Source organism: Penaeus chinensis, chromosome 15, assembly GCF_019202785.1.
Source record: "Penaeus chinensis breed Huanghai No. 1 chromosome 15, ASM1920278v2, whole genome shotgun sequence".
Taxonomy (NCBI): domain Eukaryota; kingdom Metazoa; phylum Arthropoda; class Malacostraca; order Decapoda; family Penaeidae; genus Penaeus; species Penaeus chinensis.
This window is the reverse complement of record NC_061833.1, coordinates 3,733,333-3,750,832: the sequence shown is the minus strand read 5'-3', so window position 1 is coordinate 3,750,832 and position 17,500 is coordinate 3,733,333. Positions and strand designations below refer to the sequence as shown.

The following is a 17,500-nucleotide window of genomic DNA, read 5'->3' as shown; positions in this document are numbered from 1 at the left end:
AAAAATGTACGAAAAGTATATATGTATAAGTTAACCTTCAAATGACACGATTGTGTATGGATACGTATTTGTTTGCATATAAACATAAATAAATAAATATATATATATGTATGTATGTATTTATGGAGGGATGCAAAATATGTATACATTCATACGTATGGACTTCAGACCGCGATTTCATTCCTGTTTAGAAGGTCATGTTAATCTAGCAATTACTGTAACCGATGTACTGACACCTAGACAATTGGCTGTAATTCAGATGTTGTTAGGTGTAGAACGTATTCCAGTAGGTGTACATAGTGTATTTATATCGATAATAAAAGACGTGGTATTTAAGCTGCGATTTACTTTAATTTCTGACCTTGTGAACGAACGTGATTGAACTTCATTATCCTGATGTATTTATCGATAGCACATATATCTTAGTAATACTATTACTACTACTTCTACTACCTGTCATGATGATAATAATGATAATGATAATGATAATGATAATGATAAAGATGATAATAATGATATTAAAAATAATAGTAATAATGGTAATGATAATAATAACAATAACAACAATGGGGATAATAATAATTATGATGATAGTGATCATAATAATAATAGTAATAATGATGATAATAATAACAATAGTAATAATAATAATAATGATAATAATAATAACAATAACAATAGTAATAAAAATAATGATAATAACAATAATAGTAATAATAATAATTAAAATAATAATAATAATAATAATAATAATAAACATAATAATAATAATAATAACAAAGGTGCAGAATGGCTGTCTGAGTTAAAGATTGAAGTTAAAGGGAGACACTCACAGGAAGGGGTCACTATAAGTATTGAAAATGTCAGAAAACAAGCTAAGAAAATGCCAAACTGGAAGGATCCAGGCAAAGATGGTGTCCAGGGATATTGGATCAAAAACATGACCAACATGCACGACAGAATTGCTAACCAACTAAATAAGATTTTGATGGGAACGGATTCCCTTCCCAAATGGTTAACACATGGACGGACTGTGTTGTGCCAGAAGGATCCCAAGAAAGGGAATGCGGTTGAGAACTATAGGCCGATAACATGCCTTCCACTGATGTGGAAACTGATGACAGGAATCATAGCTGATCAAATGTACGATTACCTAGAAAAAGAACATCTACTACCTGATGAACAGAAGGGTTGCAGGCGAAAGAGCCGGGGTACAAAAGATCAGTTATTGATTGACAAAACAATCTTGAAGGATTGCAGGAAAAGGCACACTAATCTGGCTATGGCGTGGATAGACTATAAGAAAGCTTATGACTTCGTTCCCCATAGTTGGATTAGTGAGTGCATGGAAATGTTTGGAATAGCTGGTAACGTGAGAGAGTTTTTGCAAAGAAGCATGGTGCAGTGGAAGTTGTCCTTAACTTCCAATGGAGAGGAACTTGGCGATGTGGATGTTAAAAGAGGGATATTCCAAGGGGATAGTTTGTCACCATTATTATTTGTCTTGAGCATGATACCCTTATCGTCATTACTCAGAAAGGTAAATGTATGCTATGAGTGGGGGACAAAGGAGTATAAACTTAATCACCTACTCTTTATGGATGATTTAAAACTATATTCCAAGAGTGAAGAACAGATAGACTCCCTTATACAGACTACTCACATTTTTAGTAATGATATAGGCATGGAATTTGGAATCAAGAAATGTGGGGTTCTAGTCCTAAAAAGAGGGAAGATTGTTAGATGTGAGGGCATAGAATTACCGAATGATGAGATAATAAAAGAAGTTGGACAAGAAGGATATACTTATCTGGGTATTGTGGAATTAGATAAGGTGAAGGAGAATGAAATGAAAGAGAAAACAATGAAGGAGTATAAGCGACGGCTGCGGTTAATTCTAAAGTCCAAGTTGAATGGAAGAAACAAGATAACTGCAATTAATACCTGGGCAGTAGCAATATTCAGATATGGAGCAGGAATAATATGCTGGAGAGAGAAAGAACTGAATAGTATCGATAGAAAGACAAGAAAAAACCTGACAATGTATGGTGCCATGCACCCAAAGAGTGATGTAGACAGACTATATATAAAAAGGAAGGAAGGAGGTCGTGGCCTTATCAGTGTGGAACAATGTGTAAAAGGAGAAGAAAACAGCTTAGGTTTTTATGTGGCAAACTCAGAAGAGTTGTTGATAAGAGGTGTGTGTGCTTCAGGAACCATACAGACAGAGGAGACAATGGAGAAGGAAGAATTCAAAAGGAGAAAGGCAGAAGAGCTCAAACAGAAATGGACAGGAAAGGCAATGTATGGGCAATTCGTTAGAGAGATGCCAGAAAAGGTAGACAGGGTTAAATCTTGGGAATGGCTGTCAAGGAGTGATTTGAAGGTTGGAACGGAAGCTGTCATATGTGCTGCACAAGAGCAAGCAATAAGGACCAACTACGTGAAGCATTATATAGATAAGAGCAACGACAGTCCACTGTGTAGAATGTGTGGTAAACGAGGTGAAAGCATACAACATATTGTTTCAGAGTGCGAGAAATTAGCTCAGAAAGAGTACAAAAAACGTCACGATAACGTGGCAAAGAAAGTACACTGGGATTTATGTAGGAAACATGGGCTTCAGCATTCAGATAAGTGGTATGAACACACCCCAGAGGGTGTTGTTGAGAACGAGGCCGTGAAAATTCTGTGGGATATCAATGTACAATGTGATAATGTCATTCAGGCAAGAAGACCAGATGTTATAGTCATTCATAAGGAAAAGAAAGAGGCTCTAATAGTTGATATTGCTGTACCTGCGGATACGAGGATTGCAGAAAAAGAGTTAGAGAAGGTAGAAAAGTACCAAGATCTGAAAAGAGAAATAAAAAGGTTGTGGGAACTGCGATGTGCAAAAGTTGTTCCGGTAGTGATTGGTGCTCTCGGAAGTGTTACAAAAGATCTTGAATGTTGGATTGAAAATATGGACATTGTGCCAGAGGTTGGAGTACTGCAGAAGACTGCTTTATTGGGGACAGCACGAATACTGAGAAAAGTGCTAGAACTTTAAAGGAGAAGGACACCTGTTAGCCTTTAGTCATTTGCTATGACTCGCCTAACAGGAAGAAAAACGGCAATAAGACCAGCCAGTGCAGAAAAGCTTAAAATCCCATAATAATAATAATGATAATAATGATAGTAATAATAATTAAATAGTAATAATGATAATGAAAATAATCATAATAATAATAATAATAATAATAATAATAACAGTAATGATAATGATGATGATGATGAAGATAATAATAATAATAATAATAATAATAATAATAATAATAATAATAACAATAATAATAACAATAATAATAATAATAATAATAATAATAATAATAATAATAATAATAATAATAATAATAATAATTATAATAACAATAATAATAATAATAATAATAATAATAATGATAATAATAATAATAACAATAATAATAATCGCCATTCCGTGTGACACATTTCCGTGTAAGGGAAAAAGAAACCGAAAAGAATGAAAAGCATCAGCCATTAAATGATGAGATCGCCAGGCTTCGGAAGTTGAAAAAGATCGAAGTTATACCCGCTGTAATCGACGCTCAAGGAGTTGTAAGCAAGAAATCGGAAGGGTACATTAAAGACTGTGATGAAGGTATCAGGTAGCAAGTAATCCAAAAAAAAACAACACAGCATTACTTGGGGCTGTTAAGATCCTTAGAAAAGTATTGGCTGCAGAGGGAGAAGGATAAGCTTGTAATATTGGGGACTTGATGTCAACTGCTTTCAAGCTACGATCGAGAATGAGAACTAAGCCTTGTGAAGAAAAAGATTATAATGATAATGATAATAATGTTAATAATAATAGTAATATTAATAGTTATAATAATAATAATAATAATGATAATAATAATAATAGTAACAATAATAATGTTCATAATAATAAAAATGATAATGATAATAATAATAATGACAATGATTATAGTAACAATAATGATAATAATAACAATAATAACAATAATGGTAATGATGATAATAATGATGATACCAAAAAAAAAAATTAACAACATTATCATATCACCATGACCATCATCTTATAACTGCGATATTTCTAACATCATTATCATCCCATGCAGCACAATAACCACTGACACCATCCTCACTCTCACCCTCATTACCATTATAAACAAAGTCACAAGAAAAGACGTGAGACGTAGGGACACTCGAGGAGCATTGACCGAACTGCGCCGAAGACACAGAGGCGTTGAAAGGAGGAAATTAGCTCCTGTTAATTTCTTTTTTAGGCATGAATAAATGGCTGGGACAGAGGCTCGAGGGGAAGGGTGCGGAATTGCCGAGTGTGTGAGAGAGTGAGAGGAGAAAGGAGGTGGGAAGGAAGGGGTCGGGGAGGGGGAGAGGGAGAGGGAGGGTAGGAGTAGGGGAGGGGGAGAAGGAGAGAGAGAAGGAGGGAGAGTAGGAGTAGGGGAGGACGAGAGAGAGAGAGAGAAGGAGGGTAGGGTAGGAGTAGGGGAGGGGGAGAGGGAGAGAGAGAAGGAGGGTAGGGTAGGAGTAGGGGAGGGGGAGAGAGAGAGAGAGAAGGAGGGTAGGGTAGGAGTAGGGGAGGGGGAGAGGGGGAGAGAGAGGGAGGGAGAGTAGGAGTAGGGGAGGGGGAGAGGGAGAGGGAGAAGGAGGGAGAGTAGGAGTAGGGGAGGGGGAGAGGGACAAAGGGAGGTTAGGAGTAGGAGAGAGGGAGAGTGAGAGAGAGGGTAGGCATAGAGGAGGGGGAGTGGGAGAGAGAAAGGCAGGATAGGAATAGGAGAGGGTAAGAAGGAGAGTGGGGGGGTGGAGTAGGGGATGGTAGGAGGGAGGATGAGAGAGAGGAAAGGAAGAAAGTAGGAAGGAAAGAAGAGAGGGAGGGAAGGAGTGTAGGATGGATAGAAGGAAGGGAAAGAGAAGGGATGGAAGGAAGTAGTTAAGAGAGGGGAGAAGGAAAGTGGGAAGGGGTGGAGGCAGAGAAAAAGAGAGAGAGAGAGAGAGAGAGTAAAAGGGAGCAACACAAAAAGAGATAGACAGGTAAGCAGACAAGCAGAAAATGGAATAATCAGAGGACCAGAGAGAGAAAGATATGCAGACACTCGAGCAGAGGCAGACTGACACAAGTAAGCAGAGAAACAGACAGAGACAGAATCAGAAAAGAGACTGAGACAGAGACAAAGACAAACACACACAGACCGAAACAGAAACAGAGACAGACATAAACAATAACAAAAACAGAGACAGACAGAAACAATAACAGAAACAGAAACAGAAACAGAGACTGACAAAACAAGAAATAGAAACACAAACAGACAAACAAAGAAGCTAGAAACAGACAAAACTAGAAACAGACAAAAACAGAGACAGAAACCGAAACAAAAACAGAAACAGACAAAAACAGAAACAGACAAAAAAAGGACACACAAACAGAAACAGAAACAGACAAAAAAAAAGGACACAGAGACAGAAACAGAAACAGAAACAGACAAAAAATCAGAAACCAAAACAGACACAGAAACCAAAAAAAAACAAAAAATCCGAAACAGACAGAAAAAAACACAAACAGACAGACACACAAAAACAAACACACATAAAAACAAACACAAACTACTACACCATTTACGTCACGGCTATAAAACGGCAGTTAGGAACGAGGCATCTGAGGAGAGGCGGCAATGCATCACGGAGTGTGGAGGGCGAGAGGGAACTACGTGGATTTTGCAAAAGGAGATCCTGCGTGATGGACGGGAAAGGCAAGCGAGGGCGATGTCTTAAGAGGGAAGGAAGGGAGGAGGAGGAGGAGGAGGACACGCTTTAAGAAGATGGAAAAAAAGGGCACTGAGGGTACGAGGAAGATAGAGAAGATGATGATGGTGTGAAGGAAGATGGAGATGGTGATGGTGGTAGGAGGAAGATGGAGAAGATGAGGATGGAACAAAATAAGAAAGAGAAGATGATGATGGAACAAAGGAGAAAGAGAGGGTGATGATGGAACAAAGAAGGAAGAGAAGATGATGATAGTACGAGGAAGATATAGAAGATGATGATGGTAGGAGGAAGATTGAGAAAATGATGATGGAACAAAGAAGAAAGAGAAGATGATGGTGGAACAAAGAAGAAAGAGAAGATGATAATGGAACAAAAGAAGAAAGAGAAGATAATGATGGAACAAAGGAGAAAGAGAGGATGCTGATGGTAGGAAGAAGATGGAGAAGATGATGATGGAACAAAGAAGAAAAAGATGATGATGATGGAACAAAGAAGAAAGAGAAGATGATGATGGAAAAAAGAAGAAAAAGAGAAGATGATGATGGAACAAAGAAGAAAGAGAAGATGATGGTGGAACAAAGAAAAAAGAGAATATAATGGAACAAAAGAAAACGGAGAAGATAATAATGATAATATGGAGAAGAAAATAACGATAATATGGAGAAAAGAATAATAATCAAATGGAGGAAAAAAAATAATAAAGAAGATACTAGAAGGATAAAAACAATAATAGTAAAAATAAATAATAATAATAAGGAGCATAGATATAACAGAGTCCCAGATACAAAGACCACATGAGAAATTATGATGATAATGATGATAATGATAATTATAAAGATGATAATGACAATGATGGTATTAATAAAAGTAATAATAATACTAATATTGAGCCTTATGATAGTGATAATGGAAGTGATACTAATACTAATACTAATAATCGATAATAATCAATAATGATAATAATTATTATTATTGTTGTTGTTATCATTATTATTATTAATATTATTAATATTATTCTTACAATAATGATAGTAATAATGAAAATGATGACAATAATAATAATAATAATAATAATAATAATAATAATAATAATAATAAGATAATAATAGTAATAATAGTAGTGATACTACTACTACTAATGATAATAATAATAATGAAAATAATGATACTCAGACTAATAATGATAATATAACAATAATGGTGATACTAATGGTAATAAAGATAATGCTACTAATTATAGTAATAGCAATATAACAACTATAATTATAATGTTACTAATAAAACTACTACTAATAATAATCATAATTTCTGATGACAAAAATAACAAGGACAAGGTCAATAATGATAATGATAATAATGATAATGATGATAAAAATAACAACATAGATGATACTAATGAAAATGATGATGCCAAAATAAGAATAAGTTTTTGAAATGACATGTTGAATATATTATCAATTCACCGAAATGTTGCATTCAATTGAGCCTCTAAATTTTCTTGGCTTCATTTTGTTTCCTTGTTAAATCTGTTTATTTGTTAACTGCTCTTCTGTTTTCATATCACTTTTAGTGTTTTATATTGTATCATGTATTCTGTATAGTGAAAGCATAAGAATGAATAGTGCAAAAATGTCGGTCACCTATAATCTGCTTCTGAAATCCATACAAACTATTATTAGTATTATTATCGTTATTATATATTATATATTTCTTATGTAACATGTGTGAAATATCACCTACGTACGGTTTGTCATTTATCATGCATCGTGGACTGAAAATATTGCTCGATGCATTTTACATTATGTATTTCCCCTTATGATTCATGCATTTGAATCATGCATTGCGTATTTGTATCGTGTATAAAGTATATTTAGTATTTATGTGTTCTTGTAAATGTATTTCTTATGGAGAGTTTTGTAAATTTCTAATAATTATGATAATGATAGAAGTTACTATTATCATATGCCCATACAATTACTGATAATGATAATGGTGATGGCAGAAACTGATAGTAACGATAATGTTGATAATGATAATGATGGTAATAATACGCATACTAGTGAAAAAAGATAATATTGATATTCATCGTTTTGGTGATATTAATACATGATTCATATCAATATAAATGTCAATAAGAGTAATGATACTGCTATGATAATCATGATAACATTCACGCTATATATAAGGATGCTGATAATAAAGTAAAACTAAGTATGACGATGTTAAATGCAACAAAAGCCGAAATAATCAATAGTATCAGTAAGAGCAACAACAATCAAATTAACAGTAATAAAAGAAATAAAATAAAAAAAACTTTCATTAATTTTATCATTATCACCAGTAAAAGCATAACGAGTGGAGTAAACTATAATCTCCATAAATACGATACCAGCTGCGTAGCTGATGAAAATAGCACAGGGTAATGATGTCCAATTAACATTATCCCCTTATTCACGGTATATTGGAGAAAGAGAGAGAGGAAGGGAGGGGGAGAGAGAGGCAGAGAGAGAGAGGGAGAGGGAGAGAGAGAGAGAGAGAGAGAGAGAGAGAGAGAGAGAGAGAGAGAGAGAGAGAGAGAGAGAGAAAGAGAGAGAGAAGGAGAGAGAAAGAAGGAGGGAGAGAGGGAGAGAGAGAGAGAGAGAGAGAGAGAGCGAGAGAGAGAGAGAGAGATAGGGAGGGAGGGAGAAGGAGAGAGAGATAGAGAGTTAGAGAGAGAGAGAAAGAGAGAAAGAGAGCTTTTAAGAGTTATTTCCAAATTTATTCTGTCATTTGTTGCTACCTGACGCTTCTACAAGGACGCCCCTTTGTCAAATTATTTGACTAATATGAGAGTGAGAGAGAGTGAGAGAGAGAGAGAGAGAGAGAGAGAGAGAGAGAGAGAGAGAGAGAGAGAGAGAGTGAGAGAGAGAGAGGGGGGGGGATGGGAGGGAGAAAGAAAAAAAGAGGAAAGAATGAAAAAGAGAGAGAGAAGGGAAATGAGGATATGAGGGAGGAAGAATAAAGACGGGGAGAGAGAAAAGAGAAGAGGAAAGGAGAGAAAAAGGAAGGGGATAGGAAAGAAATAGATGAAAGAGGGTAGGAGAGGGAGGAAGGGAAGGCGAAGTGCGAGAGGGAAAGAGAGAGAGAGAGAGAGAGAGAGAAGAGAGAGAGAGAGAGAGAAAAAAAAAGGGAGAGAGAGAGAGAGAGAGAGGGAGAGAGAGAGAGAGATGGGAAGGGAAGGAGGTAGGGAGGGAGGGATGAAGAAAGGAGGGAGGGAGAAGGGAAGGTGGGTGAAAGGGAGGGAGGAAGAGAGAGAGAGTGCGTGAGGGAGAAAGGGGGGGGGGCGCATTCGCAAATACCCAGACTGGCTGAACTTAAAAATGGCCATCAGTTAAATATTAACAATATATACGTGAAAGATCATACAAAAATGCAAACCAAATTTAGATACTCATCAAGTCAGAGGAAAAAAAATATTACTAATCTTATAAATGGCAACACCAGTGCTTCTTCAAACTTTTGAAGTTCCAAGTAATACACTTAATGTCACTTTGGATAACCAGTTGCCAGCTCCACTACAGGTTGCAGAAGTTGTTGTTCAAGGAAGAATGTAAACAACCTTCCCTGGAATTAAAGTTTTTGAGGAATGTCCTCTGCTCTAACTTTTTTTTTTTTCTAGCAGGTCCTTGTGTTAGCTTTTACGTGACTTTTCGCGGGAAATGTGGAGCTTCAGTGTATATATGTATATTGGAGAGTTTGCGTCATACTTAATGCGTATGTTGACACCTTTCCTTAAAATCCTATTGTCCTGGAACCTTTCCCACACGCATTCAGTGCTTGTGCGTCATTACAGTAACAGGCATGTTTAGAGAATATGCACGTGGCTTCACCATTTGGAACATGAGCAAAGTTTGGTTTAATTAGAAGCCTTCAGCTGCTTGAATGGATGGGAGTGAGGGAGAGAAAGGTGGAAGGAGGGATGATTATTCTGTGTTATTGTTCCGTACATACTAATCACATTTAAAAAAGTCAAACTCTGTAATTTCATTTGTTTTGATTTCCCCTGGGGTTCCAAAAACAATTAGGCTGATGTGTAACCCTCTTCCAAAAACTTTTTTTTTCTCTCTCAGAACTTCTGTTCGGGTAGTTTATTGTGTGAGGTTGGTATCTTTATAAGTTGCTGTATTATTCTTGATACCAAAATCTGTTTTCCTTTTGCTCCAGTTATAATATATCAGTGAGATCTATCCTAGGGTCCTAAGCTAAGACAACTGGTTGATCATTTATATGGGCATAAGTGACATCCACTCACTAATACCCCCTCCCTACACATACATCCACACATACCACCCATGCACCCACATACCCACACAGAATATGCCTATCCACGTACCGCCAGAGATGCCTGGAAGCGAAGTGGGAATGGAGGGACCAAGTTGCTGGGACAGTGAGCCTACTGGTGGTTATGGTTAGGCCTACACAGAAGAGGAAGGATTAATTATGATTGCTATAATGGAGACAAGAAGTACTATAATAGCTAACAAGATCAATTTACAAAAAGGAGAAAATTGTAGGAGCACGTCAGCCTGTCATATACACTGACTGTGAATATAATTTTTTACACGGGAAGCACCCTAATATTCTCTATCAAATGTATTATTACGTTGCTCCTGTGCTTGGTCTTTAAAAATATATATATAATAAATAAGAAAGGAAAAAAAAATTGATTTTATAAAAAAAAATGATTTAGATGTTTAAAAATGGAATTCTGTTGCTGTCCACATGGATTTCCTTGGTCTAACATTTCGTATATACATCGTGAATGTTTCAATAGAAAGCTCTTATCTCTCTAAGGCTCTGTTTTGGAGGGATGATTTCTATAAAGGCATCAGGCACCTGCTTCTTCATTCTGTTCTTTGTTCATTTTGTTCATCATTTGGGAGTCCCATGTCTCCTTCTGTCATGTGATCTGCATTTTCATTTGCGGTTCATTTGAAACTATAAAATTGATCAATTCTCGAGCAATAATTCTTGACTTCACCTAAATTGCGTTGATCAGAAACGGTTACTTTATTTTAGAATGACTCATAATAGTTGTTGTTCATCACTCTCACTGTATTTTTCTTCTAGTGATCATGTTGATTGTTATGAACACAATCGCGGATTAGTTCTCTCTCTCTCTCTCTCTCTCTCTCTCCCTCCCTCTCTCTCTCTCCCTCTCTCTCTCTCTCTCTCTCTCTCTCTCTCTCTCTCTCTCTCTCTCTCTCTCTCTCTCTCTCTCTCTCTCTCTCTCTCTCTCCCTCTCTCCCTCTCTCTCTCTCTCTCTCTCTCGCTCGCTCTCTCTCTGTCTGTCTCTCTCTCTCTCTCTCTCTCTCTCTCTCTCTCTCTCTCTCTCTCTCTCTCTCTCTCTCTCTCTCTCTCTGTCTCTTTCTCTCTCTCTCTCTCTCTCTCTCTCTCTCTCTCTCTCTCTCTCTCTCTCTCTCTCTCTCTCTCTCTCTCTCTCTCTCTCTCTCTCTCTCTCTCTCTCTCTCTCTCTCTCTCTCTCTCCTCTCTCTCTCTCCTCCTCTCTCTCTCTCTCTCTCTCTCTCTCTCTCTCTCTCTCTCTCTCTCTCTCTCTCTCTCTCTCTCTCTCTCTCTCTCTCTCTCTCTCTCTCTCTATGTGTGTGTGTGTGTGTGTGTGTGTGTGCGTGTGTGTTTATGCTTACACAGAAAAGTTCCATTTTTTATTATGAAAGCTAGTTCTGAAATTACAATCTATATACAAGACAGAATATAATTAGGAGATTAATAGTTTAGATGTTTATCTTATATTGCATTTTTATAACATGGCTTGATCAGGTCAAAGAGAGAGAAAATAAAGTGAGAAGAACAGGAAGAAAACAGAGGATAGAGAAAGGGAGAGAGGAGGGAAGGGGAGAGGGAGACTAGCGAGAGAGAAAAAAGAAAGATTAGGAAGAGAGGAAGGAGAAAGAAAAGAGAGGGAGAGAATAAAAGGAGGGAGGAGAAAGGAAGGAGAGAGAAAATAAAAGGATGAAGGAGAAAGAAAGGAGAGAGAGTATAAAAGGAGGAAGGAGAGAGAGAATAAAAGGGGGGGAGATAGATAGAGAGGGCAAAAGAAGAGATATGGAGAGAGCAAAGGGAGGTAGAGAAAAAAAAAGTTGGGTTGTAAGAGAGAAAGAAAAAAGGGGAATGGGAGAAAATGAAAAGAAAAAAAAAGGAGACAATGGTAAGGAAAAATAGAGGTGGAGGCAGATATGAAAGAGAAGCATAGATAAAAACAGAGGGAAAAAAGAAAAAGAAGTGGAGAATTATAATAGTAACATAAAGGCTAACGAAGAGCAGTGGGGGGATGCTGAAAGAAGGGGGGACAAAAAAGGACATTTTCCATCAGAAAGTGATTATCAAGTGATTATGAACGGTGACCTGAGAGAGAAAATGTTAGCATAGTTTACCATCGAAACAGAAACGTTTTTTGTTATACACTACAAAAAACGGGAAATATTCCTTTGGTAAACTATGCTTGGTATTTCTTAATAGCTCTCCTCCTTTCTTATTTTCCTCTTCTTCCTTTAATTCTCCTTTTCTTCTTATTTTCCTTTACCTCTTTTTCCTTCAATATATATATTTTTATTTCCCTCTCATTTATATTTTATTTGACATTTTTTCTTCGTCTCATCGACTTTTTTCGTCATCTTTTTCAACTTTTTTTTTTTCATTTTCCTTCTTACGTCTCCATACATTCTTCTTCATCCTCTTTTTATTTATCTTCTTTTCTACTTTCTATTCTCTCCCAACTCCCACTTTACCGTCGCTGTTGTTGTTATTGTTATCATCATTATTTACCTTGATGTTATCTATACATCTATTCATACTTTTTCTTTTTCTTCTTTTTTTTTCGTATTCAACCTCATTCTCCTCTCTTCCTTTTCTTCTTTCTATCTCGTCCTCATTGTTTTTCTCATTTCACATATTCCAATTCTTGTTCTTCTCCTCTTACACTTTTTCTCCTTTTACTCCTACTGTTCCACTTCCTGTTTCTCCTCTTCCTCTTTCTCTTTCTCCTACTCTTCCTCCTCCTTTTAGTCCTGTTCTTCCTATTCTTCCTCCTCTCCTCCTCTTCCTTTTCCTTCTTTCCTCCTCCTCATTTTCCTCCTCTTCTCCCTACCTTTCCTCCTCTCCTGCTCCTCCTCCTACTTCTTCCTCACCTTCCCTATCCTCCTCCTTCTTCCTCACCTTCCCTTTCCTCCTCCTTTTCCTCCTCTTCTCCCTACCCTTCCTCCTCTCCTGCTCCTCCTCCTCCTTCTTCCTCACCTTCCCTTTCCTCCTCATTTTCCTCCTCTCCTCCCTACCCTTCCTCCTCTCCTGCTCCTCCTCCTCCTTCTTCCTCACCTTCCCTTTCCTCCTCATTTTCCTCCTCTTCTCCCTACCCTTCCTCCTTCTCCTCCTCCCTTTCCCTCACCTTCCTTTTCCTCTCCCTGTTCTTCTCACCTTTGATTTCCTCATCAGACCCACTTCAGTCAGCATTCCTTTTTTTTTTTCAAATAAAGAGATTCTTTTCGTTCCACTTCCTTTATCCCTTTCGGTTTTGCAAGTCAGGGTTGTCGAGATGTCTTTTCCATTGCATTTTTTTTTTTTTTTCCTCCTCCTCCTCCTTCTCTTTCATCCTAGTTCAATAGCATCAAAGGAAGTGAAGTTAGTGTGTCCGACTTTTCTCTCTCTCTCTCTCTCTCTCTCTCTCTTTCTTTTTGATATTTTTTTACACCAGCTGTAAGAAAGTTTTTTGCTTGTTTGTTTGTTTTTTTTTTTTCCAATCGTCGACATATTTACGGTTATTTTATTTTTCTTTAAAAAGTAATCGCAGAGTTAAGTAATTAGGTGATTACTCTAAAACCCTCAACTATTTTGTCTTCTCTGTCATTATGTGTATAGAGGTAAGCAGATAAATAGGCTATTAGATAGATGAATAGACAGATAGATAGATATATTGATAGATAAATAGATAGATAGAATAATAGATAGATAGGTAGGTAAGTAGATAGATAAGTAGGTAGGTAGGTAAATGGGAAGGTAGGTAGGTGGGTGGGTGGGTAGGTAGGTTTAGGTAGGTAGGTAGGTGGGTAGGTAGGTAAATGGGTAGGTAGGTAGGTGGGTAGGTAGGTAGGTGGGTAGGTAGGTAGGTAGGTAAATGGGTAGGTAGGTAGGTGGGTGGGTAGGTAGGTAGGTGGGTGGGTAGGTAAATGGGTAGGTAGGTAGGTGAATAGGTAAGTGGGTTATATATTATTATATGAATTCCCTTCCTAAGATTTACGTCCATTTTTTTTTCATATCAAAATGATGCAATTAGGCTTGCAACACAAAGAGTGGCATGCATCTCTCACTGATTATCCTTTCCTGTAACTACTCAGGCGAAGAATTTCCTTTTCCTAGTTCATGCTCAGCGTCTGTTGCATTTTTATCAACTGTCGGCCCCCACTCTGATTTTTTTTTTTTTTTTCACTGAATGGAGTAAAGGGGGGGAGGGGGGGTAGAGGATGCTAAATGGCAAAATAGTATATGTAGAGTAGGTTTGATTATTTTATGTACATTTATTTTCTGTCGGTACTGCCTGGTCGCTGGGATTTTGTTCTCATAAGCGCCCTGCTGCCTTGTGTAAACGGAAGATATAAAAACAGGAATTAATTAAATTCTGGATGACAGACGATCCATCGTTATATTCTAACATGTTGTGCATTTTAATCACTAATATTGCAATCCAATCATATAGCAGTTTCTTTGTCTTTGCTATATCATATTTTTTGTTAGATATTTCTGAAGTGATTTAGTTTCGTGTTGTAGATACCGAAAAATCATCAGGCTAATGGTAATCTGTAGTTCAAGATATAAAACTCATTTGCTTAGTTCAAAAAAGCCAGTTTCCCAGTTTTGTATTTCGTTTTCGTAAAAAAGCCAGTTTCCCAGTTTTGTATTTCGTGTTCGTCATGCTAGTTTCCCTAACACCATCTGCTTTTTATCATGTTTTTATCATGTTTTTGGATACCGTTCTTATTATGTTCGTTTCCCTTACATCCTTTATTTTTTTTCTTTTTATTTTTTTTATCCTGTTTCCTGGTATTATATTGATTACATAGATTTCTGATTAGTTTGGAATTCTCAATTTCTTCCGTAGTGGCTGACAATATATATATATTTTTTTACATTTCATTTCGTTTGTGCATGTACAGATAGATAGATATATGAATAGATTAATAGATTTCTGCACTTTGGTCGCTGCTGTTTCCTTAATGGTGCAAGTCATTGCCTCGGCTTATTTTTCTCTCTTGGATCTTTACTCTTAGTTGTTCTGTTTCTCTTTACGTTCTGTCAGTTGTTTACAGGATTTTTCATTTTCGTATTCTAAACTAACCCCTGAATGCGGGTCAGCAAGGTAGTGTGTATGCGTATGTGTGTGTGTGTGTGTGTGTGTGTGTGTGTGTGTGTGTGTGTGTGTGTGTGTGTGTGTGTGTGTGTGTGTGTGTGTGTGTGTGTGTGTGTGTGTGTGTGTGTGTGTGTGTGTGTGTGTGTGTGTGTGTGTGTACTCTCTATTTGTCCAATCCATCGTATATTCTGTCTGCAATACATTGTTATCTGCCATCCGTGTTTTTCCCAGTCATAAATCATGAATATTCTTTTTTATCTCCCGGTAATGCCTTTTTATGACAATTGTACGACGATAAGACTTGATTTGTTTTACTGTTTATATAGGTTTTTATAATTTAAGATTGTGATCTAATCCAGGAGATAAGTTTTTTTTCTAGTAAGCATCACCGTGAACTTTACAGCATCCTTTTATTTCCCTTTTGTCTCCTTGTTTTTTCTTATTTTCTTTCATTCTCTCTGGATTTTTGTTTGTCATTTTCTATTTCAGTGTCTGTATTTTTCGATTTTCCTTTCATTCTTTTTACCTCTTTTTGTTGGCTTGTTATTGTCCAGAGAACCACAAAGAACGACAAAGGAGCTAACTTGCAATTTTGCAATGTTGATTTGCAATGCTGGATACGCCTTTTTGTCTCATAACAGATTCTGATCACCTATTGTGTTTAAGATATTTACGTTTCGTTGACTTCGATGTGAAATATAATTATTTCGTTCCATTATTTCGTTCGTTAATAATGATATTGTTGCTCTTATGACAACTAATAGCATAAGTATTATCTTTAATATAAGTACCATAGGTATTATCATCAATTTTACTGTCATCTGCCAGAACTTGATTATATCGACCTCATATAAGATTGGGACAAAGCTACTGCATTATCTTAGTATTATTTCGTTATCATTATCGTTGTTTTTGTTACGGTCGTTACTATTGCCATCAACTTATCACGTCTATTTCATTGTCATTAATATCGCTGTTATATCACTATTATATTTATTATCATCCCTACGACTATTACTTATCAGTATTATCATTACTATCATTATTGTTATCGTTATCTTCATCATTAGTATTATGTGTAGTATAGGTATCATTATTAATAACGTTATTAATGTCATCATCATCATTATTGTGCCTATTTAATGTTCTTTTGTTGTCCTTTACCTTATATTACGTAGCACTAGTGGCGGTAGCATAGTAGCAGTAGTAGTCATAGTAATAGTAGTACTAATAGTAGTAACAGTAATGTTAGTACTGCCAATAGTGGTAGTAACGGTAGTATAGTTGTTGTTGTTGTAGTAGTAGTAGTAGTAGTAGCATTGTCAAATGCTATAGTGGCAGCAGCAGTAGCAGTGCTTGCAGCAGTGTGTACATATATATATATATATATATATATATATATATTTACGCACACATACCCCCCCACCCCCCCCCCACACACACACATATATATATATATATATGTGTGTGTGTGTGTGTGTGTGTGTGTGTGTGCTATATATATGTGTGTGTGTGTGTGCTATATATATATATGTGTGTGTGTGTGCTATATATATGTGTGTGTGTGTGTGTGTGTGTGCTATATATATGTGTGTGTGTGTGTGCTATATATATATGTGTGTGTGTGTGCTATATATGTGTGTGTGTGTGTGTGTGTGTGTGTGTGCTATATATGTGTGTGTGTGTGTGTGTGTGTGTGTGTGCATATATATACCTATAATTATAACATCAGTAAAAGTGGCATGAATAACAGTGTAATCCAAATAAATCTGATTTTTCATCTTTGAACGTTCTGTCCCCAGGAGTCGTGGATTCATAAGCAATGGCGACATTCATTCTCATGTCACGTGTCCCTTCTGGGCGATGAATGGTGGCGTACAAACGGGTAGGAGACAAACAATAGAGGCCGTAGTACAAGTAGTAGTAGTAGTAGTAGTAGTAAAGGTGTCCTTAGTAGCCATATAAGCAAGCTGCAAATAAGCTCACGTATAAAGATGTAAACAGCAATATAGATCGTACTTATATGAATATCTAATTACCTGTTACTTTCTTTGACATTATCTCCCAAAGTATTGTGCATAATTTAAGGATATAATGAAAGTCAATAGATCAAAAAAAAAGTATGATAAAGTTTATATATGAACAAATAAAGTGAAAATAAAATGTTATCTAACAGATTAACGTAAAGGAATATTCATATAAGATCAGCCACGTCATAGTAAAGGGAAACGAGGGTACGAAAAAAAATCAAGATAAAATATGATAACAAGAAATTCGAGTAGTGGACAAAGGTCA

At 36.5% G+C, this 17,500-nt stretch overlaps 1 protein-coding gene across 1 annotated transcript in view; it reads left to right on the top strand.

Moving 5' to 3' along the window:
- LOC125032803 overlaps positions 1–336 on the top strand; it is a 39,305-nt gene extending 38,969 nt beyond the window's left edge. Inside the window, exon 7 of the mRNA XM_047624188.1 lies at positions 1–336. This exon is cut by the window's left edge and continues 2,117 nt beyond it. The gene's annotated coding sequence lies outside the window, so the exon portion shown is untranslated.
- The last annotated feature ends 17,164 nt before the right edge of the window (positions 337–17,500 follow it).